Source organism: Pseudorca crassidens, chromosome 4 (genome assembly GCF_039906515.1).
Source record: "Pseudorca crassidens isolate mPseCra1 chromosome 4, mPseCra1.hap1, whole genome shotgun sequence".
In the NCBI taxonomy this organism is placed as follows: domain Eukaryota; kingdom Metazoa; phylum Chordata; class Mammalia; order Artiodactyla; family Delphinidae; genus Pseudorca; species Pseudorca crassidens.
The window spans coordinates 87,199,789-87,220,830 of record NC_090299.1 but is presented as its reverse complement, the minus strand read 5'-3'; positions in this window follow the sequence as shown (position 1 = coordinate 87,220,830).

The window sequence follows — 21,042 nt, the reverse complement described above, 5'->3', positions numbered from 1 at the left end:
AGTGTTATTGCAATGTGTTCTTTGCATGTTCAGCCAAGGGCCGCCCCCCCGCCCACACCTTACGCTAACCCCTACTCTCATCCTATCCCGTACACTAACGCTAACACTAAGCCGTCCCCTAACCCGTTGTCATACCCTCAACCCTACCCGAACCCGTTGTCGGCCCCGAAACTGGACCCTACCCCATACCCGTTCCCTTACCCTAATCCGAATTCATACACTACACTAACACAACACTACCATGTACCCTAACAGTACCCTAAAGCAAGCCTGATCCCGAACCCGTACCCTAATACGTCCCCTAACTGTAACCCTTCCCCTTCCCCGAACCATACCCTACTCCTAACCCGTACACTCACACTAACCCATCCCCTAACCCTTACCCTAACTTGGATCCTAATCTGTACCTTCAACCGTACCCATTCCCTAACCCACACACTAACACTAACCCGTAGCCTAAAACGTCCCCTCCACCCTACCCGAACCCGTTGTCGGCCCCGAAACTGGACCCTACCCCATACCCGTTCCCTAACCCAACACGTACCCTAACAGTACCCTAACCTGTCCCCTAAACCGAGCCCGATCCCTAACCCTCTAACCCTCTAACCCTAATCCACATCCTAACCCGTCCCCTAAGACGAAACCCTCCACTAACAAACACTGACCCTCACCGTAATCCGTTTTCGGACCCTAACGCTAACCAATAGACTTCATTACTACCCCAGACCCTAACCCGTACCCTAGCCCAAATCCCTTGTTGGACCCTAAACTGTCCACTGAACCGTCCCTGTTCCCTAATCCTAAGCAGAACCCTCAACCTTACGCTAACCCAGACACGAACACTCATCTGTACCCTAACACGTACCCGGACCCTAACAAGTACTCGAAGCCTAACTCGTTGTCGTACCCGTACCTGGACCCGAAACCTTACCTGTTCCTGAACCCTAAACCCACCCAAAAGCCCTTCCCCTAACTCGTACCCTAATCCTAATCTGTACACTGACCCGTACCCTAACCTGGACCCTGATCCTTGAACTACTCCTAACCTGTACCTGGACCCGAAACCATCTCTCTTCCCTAAGCAGAACCCTTCACCGACCGTACACTCACCCTCACACTAAGCCTTATCCGTAACCTGGACCGTAAGCCTGTCCCGTTGTCGTGCCCTACCTGCACCCTCCACGGTCCCCGCTCCCAGTCCTAAGGCGTCCGTCCCGTGACAGGTCCTCGAACCCCCCACCTCTGGCGCGCCCTGACCTGCACCCTCCACGGTCCCCCGACACGTCCTCGAACCCCCCACCTCTGGCGCGCCCTGACCTGCACCCTCACCCTCGCCCACACACTTACCCGAAGCCTTACGGTAACCCGTGCAGGAATCCGAACACGTACGCTAACGACACTCCCCCGTCCTGGTTTTTCCAGGCTCTTGATACTGCTTGCCAAATTGCAAAGCACCCATTTCTCCCCACTATTCTAATGTCCATGGAGGCAGGTGTTCGAAGAAGTAGAGTTAGTTTGTTTGGGTGCGTGTGTTTGCATGCATGAAAAGTAGACCGAGAAGTCCCTTCGTGGGATTCAGATGGACTCCACGTAAGTCTGGTGTCCAGGAGCCAAGGTCCCGTCGTACCAAACGGCTGCTTCAGTGTGTGAGTGTAGGCCTGTGGCTCTTCGAAAAGGGACAGTGGGCATAGAGTCCCTCAGGTGGCTCTCATATGCTTGAATTCTCCTGTGAGTGAGTTCCTAATGTGGAGCAATTGATCAAGTCAATGCTTCATTCCTACAGAGAGAGAATTCTGCAGTTCTCTTCCTCGACGAGCAGAAGATCAGAAAACCCTTTCTGTTTCCAACCAGATTCTGTGTGCAAAGTGCTCTGGGATCCAGCCTAGGACCTACCTGTACATAGAGATTCACGTCTGCACTGCTGCACAGGTAAGGGAAATCGCCTCCTGCTTTCAGGCGAGCCCTCCGGGCATTAGGATACAGTTTGGACATTTCTTCTTTAGCTTCAGTTGAAAGTGCACTCTGGTCAAACACCTGGAAGAGAACACGAGGCCCAAAGTGTTATTGCAATGTGTTCTTTGCATGTTCAGCCAAGGGCCGCCCCCCCGCCCACACCTTACGCTAACCCCTACTCTCATCCTATCCCGTACACTAACGCTAACACTAAGCCGTCCCCTAACCCGTTGTCATACCCTCAACCCTACCCGAACCCGTTGTCGGCCCCGAAACTGGACCCTACCCCATACCCGTTCCCTTACCCTAATCCGAATTCATACACTACACTAACACAACACTACCATGTACCCTAACAGTACCCTAAAGCAAGCCTGATCCCGAACCCGTACCCTAATACGTCCCCTAACTGTAACCCTTCCCCTTCCCCGAACCATACCCTACTCCTAACCCGTACACTCACACTAACCCATCCCCTAACCCTTACCCTAACTTGGATCCTAATCTGTACCTTCAACCGTACCCATTCCCTAACCCACACACTAACACTAACCCGTAGCCTAAAACGTCCCCTCCACCCTACCCGAACCCGTTGTCGGCCCCGAAACTGGACCCTACCCCATACCCGTTCCCTAACCCAACACGTACCCTAACAGTACCCTAACCTGTCCCCTAAACCGAGCCCGATCCCTAACCCTCTAACCCTCTAACCCTAATCCACATCCTAACCCGTCCCCTAAGACGAAACCCTCCACTAACAAACACTGACCCTCACCGTAATCCGTTTTCGGACCCTAACGCTAACCAATAGACTTCATTTCTACCCCAGACCCTAACCCGTACCCTAGCCCAAATCCCTTGTTGGACCCTAAACTGTCCACTGAACCGTCCCTGTTCCCTAATCCTAAGCAGAACCCTCAACCTTACGCTAACCCAGACACGAACACTCATCTGTACCCTAACACGTACCCGGACCCTAACAAGTACTCGAAGCCTAACTCGTTGTCGTACCCGTACCTGGACCCGAAACCTTACCTGTTCCTGAACCCTAAACCCACCCAAAAGCCCTTCCCCTAACTCGTACCCTAATCCTAATCTGTACACTGACCCGTACCCTAACCTGGACCCTGATCCTTGAACTACTCCTAACCTGTACCTGGACCCGAAACCATCTCTCTTCCCTAAGCAGAACCCTTCACCGACCGTACACTCACCCTCACACTAAGCCTTATCCGTAACCTGGACCGTAAGCCTGTCCCGTTGTCGTGCCCTACCTGCACCCTCCACGGTCCCCGCTCCCAGTCCTAAGGCGTCCGTCCCGTGACAGGTCCTCGAACCCCCCACCTCTGGCGCGCCCTGACCTGCACCCTCCACGGTCCCCCGACACGTCCTCGAACCCCCCACCTCTGGCGCGCCCTGACCTGCACCCTCACCCTCGCCCACACACTTACCCGAAGCCTTACGGTAACCCGTGCAGGAATCCGAACACGTACGCTAACGACACTCCCCCGTCCTGGTTTTTCCAGGCTCTTGATACTGCTTGCCAAATTGCAAAGCACCCATTTCTCCCCACTATTCTAATGTCCATGGAGGCAGGTGTTCGAAGAAGTAGAGTTAGTTTGTTTGGGTGCGTGTGTTTGCATGCATGAAAAGTAGACCGAGAAGTCCCTTCGTGGGATTCAGATGGACTCCACGTAAGTCTGGTGTCCAGGAGCCAAGGTCCCGTCGTACCAAACGGCTGCTTCAGTGTGTGAGTGTAGGCCTGTGGCTCTTCGAAAAGGGACAGTGGGCATAGAGTCCCTCAGGTGGCTCTCATATGCTTGAATTCTCCTGTGAGTGAGTTCCTAATGTGGAGCAATTGATCAAGTCAATGCTTCATTCCTACAGAGAGAGAATTCTGCAGTTCTCTTCCTCGACGAGCAGAAGATCAGAAAACCCTTTCTGTTTCCAACCAGATTCTGTGTGCAAAGTGCTCTGGGATCCAGCCTAGGACCTACCTGTACATAGAGATTCACGTCTGCACTGCTGCACAGGTAAGGGAAATCGCCTCCTGCTTTCAGGCGAGCCCTCCGGGCATTAGGATACAGTTTGGACATTTCTTCTTTAGCTTCAGTTGAAAGTGCACTCTGGTCAAACACCTGGAAGAGAACACGAGGCCCAAAGTGTTATTGCAATGTGTTCTTTGCATGTTCAGCCAAGGGCCGCCCCCCCGCCCACACCTTACGCTAACCCCTACTCTCATCCTATCCCGTACACTAACGCTAACACTAAGCCGTCCCCTAACCCGTTGTCATACCCTCAACCCTACCCGAACCCGTTGTCGGCCCCGAAACTGGACCCTACCCCATACCCGTTCCCTTACCCTAATCCGAATTCATACACTACACTAACACAACACTACCATGTACCCTAACAGTACCCTAAAGCAAGCCTGATCCCGAACCCGTACCCTAATACGTCCCCTAACTGTAACCCTTCCCCTTCCCCGAACCATACCCTACTCCTAACCCGTACACTCACACTAACCCATCCCCTAACCCTTACCCTAACTTGGATCCTAATCTGTACCTTCAACCGTACCCATTCCCTAACCCACACACTAACACTAACCCGTAGCCTAAAACGTCCCCTCCACCCTACCCGAACCCGTTGTCGGCCCCGAAACTGGACCCTACCCCATACCCGTTCCCTAACCCAACACGTACCCTAACAGTACCCTAACCTGTCCCCTAAACCGAGCCCGATCCCTAACCCTCTAACCCTCTAACCCTAATCCACATCCTAACCCGTCCCCTAAGACGAAACCCTCCACTAACAAACACTGACCCTCACCGTAATCCGTTTTCGGACCCTAACGCTAACCAATAGACTTCATTACTACCCCAGACCCTAACCCGTACCCTAGCCCAAATCCCTTGTTGGACCCTAAACTGTCCACTGAACCGTCCCTGTTCCCTAATCCTAAGCAGAACCCTCAACCTTACGCTAACCCAGACACGAACACTCATCTGTACCCTAACACGTACCCGGACCCTAACAAGTACTCGAAGCCTAACTCGTTGTCGTACCCGTACCTGGACCCGAAACCTTACCTGTTCCTGAACCCTAAACCCACCCAAAAGCCCTTCCCCTAACTCGTACCCTAATCCTAATCTGTACACTGACCCGTACCCTAACCTGGACCCTGATCCTTGAACTACTCCTAACCTGTACCTGGACCCGAAACCATCTCTCTTCCCTAAGCAGAACCCTTCACCGACCGTACACTCACCCTCACACTAAGCCTTATCCGTAACCTGGACCGTAAGCCTGTCCCGTTGTCGTGCCCTACCTGCACCCTCCACGGTCCCCGCTCCCAGTCCTAAGGCGTCCGTCCCGTGACAGGTCCTCGAACCCCCCACCTCTGGCGCGCCCTGACCTGCACCCTCCACGGTCCCCCGACACGTCCTCGAACCCCCCACCTCTGGCGCGCCCTGACCTGCACCCTCACCCTCGCCCACACACTTACCCGAAGCCTTACGGTAACCCGTGCAGGAATCCGAACACGTACGCTAACGACACTCCCCCGTCCTGGTTTTTCCAGGCTCTTGATACTGCTTGCCAAATTGCAAAGCACCCATTTCTCCCCACTATTCTAATGTCCATGGAGGCAGGTGTTCGAAGAAGTAGAGTTAGTTTGTTTGGGTGCGTGTGTTTGCATGCATGAAAAGTAGACCGAGAAGTCCCTTCGTGGGATTCAGATGGACTCCACGTAAGTCTGGTGTCCAGGAGCCAAGGTCCCGTCGTACCAAACGGCTGCTTCAGTGTGTGAGTGTAGGCCTGTGGCTCTTCGAAAAGGGACAGTGGGCATAGAGTCCCTCAGGTGGCTCTCATATGCTTGAATTCTCCTGTGAGTGAGTTCCTAATGTGGAGCAATTGATCAAGTCAATGCTTCATTCCTACAGAGAGAGAATTCTGCAGTTCTCTTCCTCGACGAGCAGAAGATCAGAAAACCCTTTCTGTTTCCAACCAGATTCTGTGTGCAAAGTGCTCTGGGATCCAGCCTAGGACCTACCTGTACATAGAGATTCACGTCTGCACTGCTGCACAGGTAAGGGAAATCGCCTCCTGCTTTCAGGCGAGCCCTCCGGGCATTAGGATACAGTTTGGACATTTCTTCTTTAGCTTCAGTTGAAAGTGCACTCTGGTCAAACACCTGGAAGAGAACACGAGGCCCAAAGTGTTATTGCAATGTGTTCTTTGCATGTTCAGCCAAGGGCCGCCCCCCCGCCCACACCTTACGCTAACCCCTACTCTCATCCTATCCCGTACACTAACGCTAACACTAAGCCGTCCCCTAACCCGTTGTCATACCCTCAACCCTACCCGAACCCGTTGTCGGCCCCGAAACTGGACCCTACCCCATACCCGTTCCCTTACCCTAATCCGAATTCATACACTACACTAACACAACACTACCATGTACCCTAACAGTACCCTAAAGCAAGCCTGATCCCGAACCCGTACCCTAATACGTCCCCTAACTGTAACCCTTCCCCTTCCCCGAACCATACCCTACTCCTAACCCGTACACTCACACTAACCCATCCCCTAACCCTTACCCTAACTTGGATCCTAATCTGTACCTTCAACCGTACCCATTCCCTAACCCACACACTAACACTAACCCGTAGCCTAAAACGTCCCCTCCACCCTACCCGAACCCGTTGTCGGCCCCGAAACTGGACCCTACCCCATACCCGTTCCCTAACCCAACACGTACCCTAACAGTACCCTAACCTGTCCCCTAAACCGAGCCCGATCCCTAACCCTCTAACCCTCTAACCCTAATCCACATCCTAACCCGTCCCCTAAGACGAAACCCTCCACTAACAAACACTGACCCTCACCGTAATCCGTTTTCGGACCCTAACGCTAACCAATAGACTTCATTACTACCCCAGACCCTAACCCGTACCCTAGCCCAAATCCCTTGTTGGACCCTAAACTGTCCACTGAACCGTCCCTGTTCCCTAATCCTAAGCAGAACCCTCAACCTTACGCTAACCCAGACACGAACACTCATCTGTACCCTAACACGTACCCGGACCCTAACAAGTACTCGAAGCCTAACTCGTTGTCGTACCCGTACCTGGACCCGAAACCTTACCTGTTCCTGAACCCTAAACCCACCCAAAAGCCCTTCCCCTAACTCGTACCCTAATCCTAATCTGTACACTGACCCGTACCCTAACCTGGACCCTGATCCTTGAACTACTCCTAACCTGTACCTGGACCCGAAACCATCTCTCTTCCCTAAGCAGAACCCTTCACCGACCGTACACTCACCCTCACACTAAGCCTTATCCGTAACCTGGACCGTAAGCCTGTCCCGTTGTCGTGCCCTACCTGCACCCTCCACGGTCCCCGCTCCCAGTCCTAAGGCGTCCGTCCCGTGACAGGTCCTCGAACCCCCCACCTCTGGCGCGCCCTGACCTGCACCCTCCACGGTCCCCCGACACGTCCTCGAACCCCCCACCTCTGGCGCGCCCTGACCTGCACCCTCACCCTCGCCCACACACTTACCCGAAGCCTTACGGTAACCCGTGCAGGAATCCGAACACGTACGCTAACGACACTCCCCCGTCCTGGTTTTTCCAGGCTCTTGATACTGCTTGCCAAATTGCAAAGCACCCATTTCTCCCCACTATTCTAATGTCCATGGAGGCAGGTGTTCGAAGAAGTAGAGTTAGTTTGTTTGGGTGCGTGTGTTTGCATGCATGAAAAGTAGACCGAGAAGTCCCTTCGTGGGATTCAGATGGACTCCACGTAAGTCTGGTGTCCAGGAGCCAAGGTCCCGTCGTACCAAACGGCTGCTTCAGTGTGTGAGTGTAGGCCTGTGGCTCTTCGAAAAGGGACAGTGGGCATAGAGTCCCTCAGGTGGCTCTCATATGCTTGAATTCTCCTGTGAGTGAGTTCCTAATGTGGAGCAATTGATCAAGTCAATGCTTCATTCCTACAGAGAGAGAATTCTGCAGTTCTCTTCCTCGACGAGCAGAAGATCAGAAAACCCTTTCCGTTTCCAACCAGATTCTGTGTGCAAAGTGCTCTGGGATCCAGCCTAGGACCTACCTGTACATAGAGATTCACGTCTGCACTGCTGCACAGGTAAGGGAAATCGCCTCCTGCTTTCAGGCGAGCCCTCCGGGCATTAGGATACAGTTTGGACATTTCTTCTTTAGCTTCAGTTGAAAGTGCACTCTGGTCAAACACCTGGAAGAGAACACGAGGCCCAAAGTGTTATTGCAATGTGTTCTTTGCATGTTCAGCCAAGGGCCGCCCCCCCGCCCACACCTTACGCTAACCCCTACTCTCATCCTATCCCGTACACTAACGCTAACACTAAGCCGTCCCCTAACCCGTTGTCATACCCTCAACCCTACCCGAACCCGTTGTCGGCCCCGAAACTGGACCCTACCCCATACCCGTTCCCTTACCCTAATCCGAATTCATACACTACACTAACACAACACTACCATGTACCCTAACAGTACCCTAAAGCAAGCCTGATCCCGAACCCGTACCCTAATACGTCCCCTAACTGTAACCCTTCCCCTTCCCCGAACCATACCCTACTCCTAACCCGTACACTCACACTAACCCATCCCCTAACCCTTACCCTAACTTGGATCCTAATCTGTACCTTCAACCGTACCCATTCCCTAACCCACACACTAACACTAACCCGTAGCCTAAAACGTCCCCTCCACCCTACCCGAACCCGTTGTCGGCCCCGAAACTGGACCCTACCCCATACCCGTTCCCTAACCCAACACGTACCCTAACAGTACCCTAACCTGTCCCCTAAACCGAGCCCGATCCCTAACCCTCTAACCCTCTAACCCTAATCCACATCCTAACCCGTCCCCTAAGACGAAACCCTCCACTAACAAACACTGACCCTCACCGTAATCCGTTTTCGGACCCTAACGCTAACCAATAGACTTCATTACTACCCCAGACCCTAACCCGTACCCTAGCCCAAATCCCTTGTTGGACCCTAAACTGTCCACTGAACCGTCCCTGTTCCCTAATCCTAAGCAGAACCCTCAACCTTACGCTAACCCAGACACGAACACTCATCTGTACCCTAACACGTACCCGGACCCTAACAAGTACTCGAAGCCTAACTCGTTGTCGTACCCGTACCTGGACCCGAAACCTTACCTGTTCCTGAACCCTAAACCCACCCAAAAGCCCTTCCCCTAACTCGTACCCTAATCCTAATCTGTACACTGACCCGTACCCTAACCTGGACCCTGATCCTTGAACTACTCCTAACCTGTACCTGGACCCGAAAGCATCTCTCTTCCCTAAGCAGAACCCTTCACCGACCGTACACTCACCCTCACACTAAGCCTTATCCGTAACCTGGACCGTAAGCCTGTCCCGTTGTCGTGCCCTACCTGCACCCTCCACGGTCCCCGCTCCCAGTCCTAAGGCGTCCGTCCCGTGACAGGTCCTCGAACCCCCCACCTCTGGCGCGCCCTGACCTGCACCCTCCACGGTCCCCCGACACGTCCTCGAACCCCCCACCTCTGGCGCGCCCTGACCTGCACCCTCACCCTCGCCCACACACTTACCCGAAGCCTTACGGTAACCCGTGCAGGAATCCGAACACGTACGCTAACGACACTCCCCCGTCCTGGTTTTTCCAGGCTCTTGATACTGCTTGCCAAATTGCAAAGCACCCATTTCTCCCCACTATTCTAATGTCCATGGAGGCAGGTGTTCGAAGAAGTAGAGTTAGTTTGTTTGGGTGCGTGTGTTTGCATGCATGAAAAGTAGACCGAGAAGTCCCTTCGTGGGATTCAGATGGACTCCACGTAAGTCTGGTGTCCAGGAGCCAAGGTCCCGTCGTACCAAACGGCTGCTTCAGTGTGTGAGTGTAGGCCTGTGGCTCTTCGAAAAGGGACAGTGGGCATAGAGTCCCTCAGGTGGCTCTCATATGCTTGAATTCTCCTGTGAGTGAGTTCCTAATGTGGAGCAATTGATCAAGTCAATGCTTCATTCCTACAGAGAGAGAATTCTGCAGTTCTCTTCCTCGACGAGCAGAAGATCAGAAAACCCTTTCCGTTTCCAACCAGATTCTGTGTGCAAAGTGCTCTGGGATCCAGCCTAGGACCTACCTGTACATAGAGATTCACGTCTGCACTGCTGCACAGGTAAGGGAAATCGCCTCCTGCTTTCAGGCGAGCCCTCCGGGCATTAGGATACAGTTTGGACATTTCTTCTTTAGCTTCAGTTGAAAGTGCACTCTGGTCAAACACCTGGAAGAGAACACGAGGCCCAAAGTGTTATTGCAATGTGTTCTTTGCATGTTCAGCCAAGGGCCGCCCCCCCGCCCACACCTTACGCTAACCCCTACTCTCATCCTATCCCGTACACTAACGCTAACACTAAGCCGTCCCCTAACCCGTTGTCATACCCTCAACCCTACCCGAACCCGTTGTCGGCCCCGAAACTGGACCCTACCCCATACCCGTTCCCTTACCCTAATCCGAATTCATACACTACACTAACACAACACTACCATGTACCCTAACAGTACCCTAAAGCAAGCCTGATCCCGAACCCGTACCCTAATACGTCCCCTAACTGTAACCCTTCCCCTTCCCCGAACCATACCCTACTCCTAACCCGTACACTCACACTAACCCATCCCCTAACCCTTACCCTAACTTGGATCCTAATCTGTACCTTCAACCGTACCCATTCCCTAACCCACACACTAACACTAACCCGTAGCCTAAAACGTCCCCTCCACCCTACCCGAACCCGTTGTCGGCCCCGAAACTGGACCCTACCCCATACCCGTTCCCTAACCCAACACGTACCCTAACAGTACCCTAACCTGTCCCCTAAACCGAGCCCGATCCCTAACCCTCTAACCCTCTAACCCTAATCCACATCCTAACCCGTCCCCTAAGACGAAACCCTCCACTAACAAACACTGACCCTCACCGTAATCCGTTTTCGGACCCTAACGCTAACCAATAGACTTCATTACTACCCCAGACCCTAACCCGTACCCTAGCCCAAATCCCTTGTTGGACCCTAAACTGTCCACTGAACCGTCCCTGTTCCCTAATCCTAAGCAGAACCCTCAACCTTACGCTAACCCAGACACGAACACTCATCTGTACCCTAACACGTACCCGGACCCTAACAAGTACTCGAAGCCTAACTCGTTGTCGTACCCGTACCTGGACCCGAAACCTTACCTGTTCCTGAACCCTAAACCCACCCAAAAGCCCTTCCCCTAACTCGTACCCTAATCCTAATCTGTACACTGACCCGTACCCTAACCTGGACCCTGATCCTTGAACTACTCCTAACCTGTACCTGGACCCGAAACCATCTCTCTTCCCTAAGCAGAACCCTTCACCGACCGTACACTCACCCTCACACTAAGCCTTATCCGTAACCTGGACCGTAAGCCTGTCCCGTTGTCGTGCCCTACCTGCACCCTCCACGGTCCCCGCTCCCAGTCCTAAGGCGTCCGTCCCGTGACAGGTCCTCGAACCCCCCACCTCTGGCGCGCCCTGACCTGCACCCTCCACGGTCCCCCGACACGTCCTCGAACCCCCCACCTCTGGCGCGCCCTGACCTGCACCCTCACCCTCGCCCACACACTTACCCGAAGCCTTACGGTAACCCGTGCAGGAATCCGAACACGTACGCTAACGACACTCCCCCGTCCTGGTTTTTCCAGGCTCTTGATACTGCTTGCCAAATTGCAAAGCACCCATTTCTCCCCACTATTCTAATGTCCATGGAGGCAGGTGTTCGAAGAAGTAGAGTTAGTTTGTTTGGGTGCGTGTGTTTGCATGCATGAAAAGTAGACCGAGAAGTCCCTTCGTGGGATTCAGATGGACTCCACGTAAGTCTGGTGTCCAGGAGCCAAGGTCCCGTCGTACCAAACGGCTGCTTCAGTGTGTGAGTGTAGGCCTGTGGCTCTTCGAAAAGGGACAGTGGGCATAGAGTCCCTCAGGTGGCTCTCATATGCTTGAATTCTCCTGTGAGTGAGTTCCTAATGTGGAGCAATTGATCAAGTCAATGCTTCATTCCTACAGAGAGAGAATTCTGCAGTTCTCTTCCTCGACGAGCAGAAGATCAGAAAACCCTTTCCGTTTCCAACCAGATTCTGTGTGCAAAGTGCTCTGGGATCCAGCCTAGGACCTACCTGTACATAGAGATTCACGTCTGCACTGCTGCACAGGTAAGGGAAATCGCCTCCTGCTTTCAGGCGAGCCCTCCGGGCATTAGGATACAGTTTGGACATTTCTTCTTTAGCTTCAGTTGAAAGTGCACTCTGGTCAAACACCTGGAAGAGAACACGAGGCCCAAAGTGTTATTGCAATGTGTTCTTTGCATGTTCAGCCAAGGGCCGCCCCCCCGCCCACACCTTACGCTAACCCCTACTCTCATCCTATCCCGTACACTAACGCTAACACTAAGCCGTCCCCTAACCCGTTGTCATACCCTCAACCCTACCCGAACCCGTTGTCGGCCCCGAAACTGGACCCTACCCCATACCCGTTCCCTTACCCTAATCCGAATTCATACACTACACTAACACAACACTACCATGTACCCTAACAGTACCCTAAAGCAAGCCTGATCCCGAACCCGTACCCTAATACGTCCCCTAACTGTAACCCTTCCCCTTCCCCGAACCATACCCTACTCCTAACCCGTACACTCACACTAACCCATCCCCTAACCCTTACCCTAACTTGGATCCTAATCTGTACCTTCAACCGTACCCATTCCCTAACCCACACACTAACACTAACCCGTAGCCTAAAACGTCCCCTCCACCCTACCCGAACCCGTTGTCGGCCCCGAAACTGGACCCTACCCCATACCCGTTCCCTAACCCAACACGTACCCTAACAGTACCCTAACCTGTCCCCTAAACCGAGCCCGATCCCTAACCCTCTAACCCTCTAACCCTAATCCACATCCTAACCCGTCCCCTAAGACGAAACCCTCCACTAACAAACACTGACCCTCACCGTAATCCGTTTTCGGACCCTAACGCTAACCAATAGACTTCATTACTACCCCAGACCCTAACCCGTACCCTAGCCCAAATCCCTTGTTGGACCCTAAACTGTCCACTGAACCGTCCCTGTTCCCTAATCCTAAGCAGAACCCTCAACCTTACGCTAACCCAGACACGAACACTCATCTGTACCCTAACACGTACCCGGACCCTAACAAGTACTCGAAGCCTAACTCGTTGTCGTACCCGTACCTGGACCCGAAACCTTACCTGTTCCTGAACCCTAAACCCACCCAAAAGCCCTTCCCCTAACTCGTACCCTAATCCTAATCTGTACACTGACCCGTACCCTAACCTGGACCCTGATCCTTGAACTACTCCTAACCTGTACCTGGACCCGAAACCATCTCTCTTCCCTAAGCAGAACCCTTCACCGACCGTACACTCACCCTCACACTAAGCCTTATCCGTAACCTGGACCGTAAGCCTGTCCCGTTGTCGTGCCCTACCTGCACCCTCCACGGTCCCCGCTCCCAGTCCTAAGGCGTCCGTCCCGTGACAGGTCCTCGAACCCCCCACCTCTGGCGCGCCCTGACCTGCACCCTCCACGGTCCCCCGACACGTCCTCGAACCCCCCACCTCTGGCGCGCCCTGACCTGCACCCTCACCCTCGCCCACACACTTACCCGAAGCCTTACGGTAACCCGTGCAGGAATCCGAACACGTACGCTAACGACACTCCCCCGTCCTGGTTTTTCCAGGCTCTTGATACTGCTTGCCAAATTGCAAAGCACCCATTTCTCCCCACTATTCTAATGTCCATGGAGGCAGGTGTTCGAAGAAGTAGAGTTAGTTTGTTTGGGTGCGTGTGTTTGCATGCATGAAAAGTAGACCGAGAAGTCCCTTCGTGGGATTCAGATGGACTCCACGTAAGTCTGGTGTCCAGGAGCCAAGGTCCCGTCGTACCAAACGGCTGCTTCAGTGTGTGAGTGTAGGCCTGTGGCTCTTCGAAAAGGGACAGTGGGCATAGAGTCCCTCAGGTGGCTCTCATATGCTTGAATTCTCCTGTGAGTGAGTTCCTAATGTGGAGCAATTGATCAAGTCAATGCTTCATTCCTACAGAGAGAGAATTCTGCAGTTCTCTTCCTCGACGAGCAGAAGATCAGAAAACCCTTTCCGTTTCCAACCAGATTCTGTGTGCAAAGTGCTCTGGGATCCAGCCTAGGACCTACCTGTACATAGAGATTCACGTCTGCACTGCTGCACAGGTAAGGGAAATCGCCTCCTGCTTTCAGGCGAGCCCTCCGGGCATTAGGATACAGTTTGGACATTTCTTCTTTAGCTTCAGTTGAAAGTGCACTCTGGTCAAACACCTGGAAGAGAACACGAGGCCCAAAGTGTTATTGCAATGTGTTCTTTGCATGTTCAGCCAAGGGCCGCCCCCCCGCCCACACCTTACGCTAACCCCTACTCTCATCCTATCCCGTACACTAACGCTAACACTAAGCCGTCCCCTAACCCGTTGTCATACCCTCAACCCTACCCGAACCCGTTGTCGGCCCCGAAACTGGACCCTACCCCATACCCGTTCCCTTACCCTAATCCGAATTCATACACTACACTAACACAACACTACCATGTACCCTAACAGTACCCTAAAGCAAGCCTGATCCCGAACCCGTACCCTAATACGTCCCCTAACTGTAACCCTTCCCCTTCCCCGAACCATACCCTACTCCTAACCCGTACACTCACACTAACCCATCCCCTAACCCTTACCCTAACTTGGATCCTAATCTGTACCTTCAACCGTACCCATTCCCTAACCCACACACTAACACTAACCCGTAGCCTAAAACGTCCCCTCCACCCTACCCGAACCCGTTGTCGGCCCCGAAACTGGACCCTACCCCATACCCGTTCCCTAACCCAACACGTACCCTAACAGTACCCTAACCTGTCCCCTAAACCGAGCCCGATCCCTAACCCTCTAACCCTCTAACCCTAATCCACATCCTAACCCGTCCCCTAAGACGAAACCCTCCACTAACAAACACTGACCCTCACCGTAATCCGTTTTCGGACCCTAACGCTAACCAATAGACTTCATTACTACCCCAGACCCTAACCCGTACCCTAGCCCAAATCCCTTGTTGGACCCTAAACTGTCCACTGAACCGTCCCTGTTCCCTAATCCTAAGCAGAACCCTCAACCTTACGCTAACCCAGACACGAACACTCATCTGTACCCTAACACGTACCCGGACCCTAACAAGTACTCGAAGCCTAACTCGTTGTCGTACCCGTACCTGGACCCGAAACCTTACCTGTTCCTGAACCCTAAACCCACCCAAAAGCCCTTCCCCTAACTCGTACCCTAATCCTAATCTGTACACTGACCCGTACCCTAACCTGGACCCTGATCCTTGAACTACTCCTAACCTGTACCTGGACCCGAAACCATCTCTCTTCCCTAAGCAGAACCCTTCACCGACCGTACACTCACCCTCACACTAAGCCTTATCCGTAACCTGGACCGTAAGCCTGTCCCGTTGTCGTGCCCTACCTGCACCCTCCACGGTCCCCGCTCCCAGTCCTAAGGCGTCCGTCCCGTGACAGGTCCTCGAACCCCCCACCTCTGGCGCGCCCTGACCTGCACCCTCCACGGTCCCCCGACACGTCCTCGAACCCCCCACCTCTGGCGCGCCCTGACCTGCACCCTCACCCTCGCCCACACACTTACCCGAAGCCTTACGGTAACCCGTGCAGGAATCCGAACACGTACGCTAACGACACTCCCCCGTCCTGGTTTTTCCAGGCTCTTGATACTGCTTGCCAAATTGCAAAGCACCCATTTCTCCCCACTATTCTAATGTCCATGGAGGCAGGTGTTCGAAGAAGTAGAGTTAGTTTGTTTGGGTGCGTGTGTTTGCATGCATGAAAAGTAGACCGAGAAGTCCCTTCGTGGGATTCAGATGGACTCCACGTAAGTCTGGTGTCCAGGAGCCAAGGTCCCGTCGTACCAAACGGCTGCTTCAGTGTGTGAGTGTAGGCCTGTGGCTCTTCGAAAAGGGACAGTGGGCATAGAGTCCCTCAGGTGGCTCTCATATGCTTGAATTCTCCTGTGAGTGAGTTCCTAATGTGGAGCAATTGATCAAGTCAATGCTTCATTCCTACAGAGAGAGAATTCTGCAGTTCTCTTCCTCGACGAGCAGAAGATCAGAAAACCCTTTCTGTTTCCAACCAGATTCTGTGTGCAAAGTGCTCTGGGATCCAGCCTAGGACCTACCTGTACATAGAGATTCACGTCTGCACTGCTGCACAGGTAAGGGAAATCGCCTCCTGCTTTCAGGCGAGCCCTCCGGGCATTAGGATACAGTTTGGACATTTCTTCTTTAGCTTCAGTTGAAAGTGCACTCTGGTCAAACACCTGGAAGAGAACACGAGGCCCAAAGTGTTATTGCAATGTGTTCTTTGCATGTTCAGCCAAGGGCCGCCCCCCCGCCCACACCTTACGCTAACCCCTACTCTCATCCTATCCCGTACACTAACGCTAACACTAAGCCGTCCCCTAACCCGTTGTCATACCCTCAACCCTACCCGAACCCGTTGTCGGCCCCGAAACTGGACCCTACCCCATACCCGTTCCCTTACCCTAATCCGAATTCATACACTACACTAACACAACACTACCATGTACCCTAACAGTACCCTAAAGCAAGCCTGATCCCGAACCCGTACCCTAATACGTCCCCTAACTGTAACCCTTCCCCTTCCCCGAACCATACCCTACTCCTAACCCGTACACTCACACTAACCCATCCCCTAACCCTTACCCTAACTTGGATCCTAATCTGTACCTTCAACCGTACCCATTCCCTAACCCACACACTAACACTAACCCGTAGCCTAAAACGTCCCCTCCACCCTACCCGAACCCGTTGTCGGCCCCGAAACTGGACCCTACCCCATACCCGTTCCCTAACCCAACACGTACCCTAACAGTACCCTAACCTGTCCCCTAAACCGAGCCCGATCCCTAACCCTCTAACCCTCTAACCCTAATCCACATCCTAACCCGTCCCCTAAGACGAAACCCTCCACTAACAAACACTGACCCTCACCGTAATCCGTTTTCGGACCCTAACGCTAACCAATAGACTTCATTACTACCCCAGACCCTAACCCGTACCCTAGCCCAAATCCCTTGTTGGACCCTAAACTGTCCACTGAACCGTCCCTGTTCCCTAATCCTAAGCAGAACCCTCAACCTTACGCTAACCCAGACACGAACACTCATCTGTACCCTAACACGTACCCGGACCCTAACAAGTACTCGAAGCCTAACTCGTTGTCGTACCCGTACCTGGACCCGAAACCTTACCTGTTCCTGAACCCTAAACCCACCCAAAAGCCCTTCCCCTAACTCGTACCCTAATCCTAATCTGTACACTGACCCGTACCCTAACCTGGACCCTGATCCTTGAACTACTCCTAACCTGTACCTGGACCCGAAACCATCTCTCTTCCCTAAGCAGAACCCTTCACCGACCGTACACTCACCCTCACACTAAGCCTTATCCGTAACCTGGACCGTAAGCCTGTCCCGTTGTCGTGCCCTACCTGCACCCTCCACGGTCCCCGCTCCCAGTCCTAAGGCGTCCGTCCCGTGACAGGTCCTCGAACCCCCCACCTCTGGCGCGCCCTGACCTGCACCCTCCACGGTCCCCCGACACGTCCTCGAACCCCCCACCTCTGGCGCGCCCTGACCTGCACCCTCACCCTCGCCCACACACTTACCCGAAGCCTTACGGTAACCCGTGCAGGAATCCGAACACGTACGCTAACGACACTCCCCCGTCCTGGTTTTTCCAGGCTCTTGATACTGCTTGCCAAATTGCAAAGCACCCATTTCTCCCCACTATTCTAATGTCCATGGAGGCAGGTGTTCGAAGAAGTAGAGTTAGTTTGTTTGGGTGCGTGTGTTTGCATGCATGAAAAGTAGACCGAGAAGTCCCTTCGTGGGATTCAGATGGACTCCACGTAAGTCTGGTGTCCAGGAGCCAAGGTCCCGTCGTACCAAACGGCTGCTTCAGTGTGTGAGTGTAGGCCTGTGGCTCTTCGAAAAGGGACAGTGGGCATAGAGTCCCTCAGGTGGCTCTCATATGCTTGAATTCTCCTGTGAGTGAGTTCCTAATGTGGAGCAATTGATCAAGTCAATGCTTCATTCCTACAGAGAGAGAATTCTGCAGTTCTCTTCCTCGACGAGCAGAAGATCAGAAAACCCTTTCCGTTTCCAACCAGATTCTGTGTGCAAAGTGCTCTGGGATCCAGCCTAGGACCTACCTGTACATAGAGATTCACGTCTGCACTGCTGCACAGGTAAGGGAAATCGCCTCCTGCTTTCAGGCGAGCCCTCCGGGCATTAGGATACAGTTTGGACATTTCTTCTTTAGCTTCAGTTGAAAGTGCACTCTGGTCAAACACCTGGAAGAGAACACGAGGCCCAAAGTGTTATTGCAATGTGTTCTTTGCATGTTCAGCCAAGGGCCGCCCCCCCGCCCACACCTTACGCTAACCCCTACTCTCATCCTATCCCGTACACTAACGCTAACACTAAGCCGTCCCCTAACCCGTTGTCATACCCTCAACCCTACCCGAACCCGTTGTCGGCCCCGAAACTGGACCCTACCCCATACCCGTTCCCTTACCCTAATCCGAATTCATACACTACACTAACACAACACTACCATGTACCCTAACAGTACCCTAAAGCAAGCCTGATCCCGAACCCGTACCCTAATACGTCCCCTAACTGTAACCCTTCCCCTTCCCCGAACCATACCCTACTCCTAACCCGTACACTCACACTAACCCATCCCCTAACCCTTACCCTAACTTGGATCCTAATCTGTACCTTCAACCGTACCCATTCCCTAACCCACACACTAACACTAACCCGTAGCCTAAAACGTCCCCTCCACCCTACCCGAACCCGTTGTCGGCCCCGAAACTGGACCCTACCCCATACCCGTTCCCTAACCCAACACGTACCCTAACAGTACCCTAACCTGTCCCCTAAACCGAGCCCGATCCCTAACCCTCTAACCCTCTAACCCTAATCCACATCCTAACCCGTCCCCTAAGACGAAACCCTCCACTAACAAACACTGACCCTCACCGTAATCCGTTTTCGGACCCTAACGCTAACCAATAGACTTCATTACTACCCCAGACCCTAACCCGTACCCTAGCCCAAATCCCTTGTTGGACCCTAAACTGTCCACTGAACCGTCCCTGTTCCCTAATCCTAAGCAGAACCCTCAACCTTACGCTAACCCAGACACGAACACTCATCTGTACCCTAACACGTACCCGGACCCTAACAAGTACTCGAAGCCTAACTCGTTGTCGTACCCGTACCTGGACCCGAAACCTTACCTGTTCCTGAACCCTAAACCCACCCAAAAGCCCTTCCCCTAACTCGTACCCTAATCCTAATCTGTACACTGACCCGTACCCTAACCTGGACCCTGATCCTTGAACTACTCCTAACCTGTACCTGGACCCGAAACCATCTCTCTTCCCTAAGCAGAACCCTTCACCGACCGTACACTCACCCTCACACTAAGCCTTATCCGTAACCTGGACCGTAAGCCTGTCCCGTTGTCGTGCCCTACCTGCACCCTCCACGGTCCCCGCTCCCAGTCCTAAGGCGTCCGTCCCGTGACAGGTCCTCGAACCCCCCACCTCTGGCGCGCCCTGACCTGCACCCTCCACGGTCCCCCGACACGTCCTCGAACCCCCCACCTCTGGCGCGCCCTGACCTGCACCCTCACCCTCGCCCACACACTTACCCGAAGCCTTACGGTAACCCGTGCAGGAATCCGAACACGTACGCTAACGACACTCCCCCGTCCTGGTTTTTCCAGGCTCTTGATACTGCTTGCCAAATTGCAAAGCACCCATTTCTCCCCACTATTCTAATGTCCATGGAGGCAGGTGTTCGAAGAAGTAGAGTTAGTTTGTTTGGGTGCGTGTGTTTGCATGCATGAAAAGTAGACCGAGAAGTCCCTTCGTGGGATTCAGATGGACTCCACGTAAGTCTGGTGTCCAGGAGCCAAGGTCCCGTCGTACCAAACGGCTGCTTCAGTGTGTGAGTGTAGGCCTGTGGCTCTTCGAAAAGGGACAGTGGGCATAGAGTCCCTCAGGTGGCTCTCATATGCTTGAATTCTCCTGTGAGTGAGTTCCTAATGTGGAGCAATTGATCAAGTCAATGCTTCATTCCTACAGAGAGAGAATTCTGCAGTTCTCTTCCTCGACGAGCAGAAGATCAGAAAACCCTTTCCGTTTCCAACCAGATTCTGTGTGCAAAGTGCTCTGGGATCCAGCCTAGGACCTACCTGTACATAGAGATTCACGTCTGCACTGCTGCACAGGTAAGGGAAATCGCCTCCTGCTTTCAGGCGAGCCCTCCGGGCATTAGGATACAGTTTGGACATTTCTTCTTTAGCTTCAGTTGAAAGTGCACTCTGGTCAAACACCTGGAAGAGAACACGAGGCCCAAAGTGTTATTGCAATGTGTTCTTTGCATGTTCAGCCAAGGGCCGCCCCCCCGCCCACACCTTACGCTAACCCCTACTCTCATCCTATCCCGTACACTAACGCTAACACTAAGCCGTCCCCTAACCCGTTGTCATACCCTCAACCCTACCCGAACCCGTTGTCGGCCCCGAAACTGGACCCTACCCCATACCCGTTCCCTTACCCTAATCCGAATTCATACACTACACTAACACAACACTACCATGTACCCTAACAGTACCCTAAAGCAAGCCTGATCCCGAACCCGTACCCTAATACGTCCCCTAACTGTAACCCTTCCCCTTCCCCGAACCATACCCTACTCCTAACCCGTACACTCACACTAACCCATCCCCTAACCCTTACCCTAACTTGGATCCTAATCTGTACCTTCAACCGTACCCATTCCCTAACCCACACACTAACACTAACCCGTAGCCTAAAACGTCCCCTCC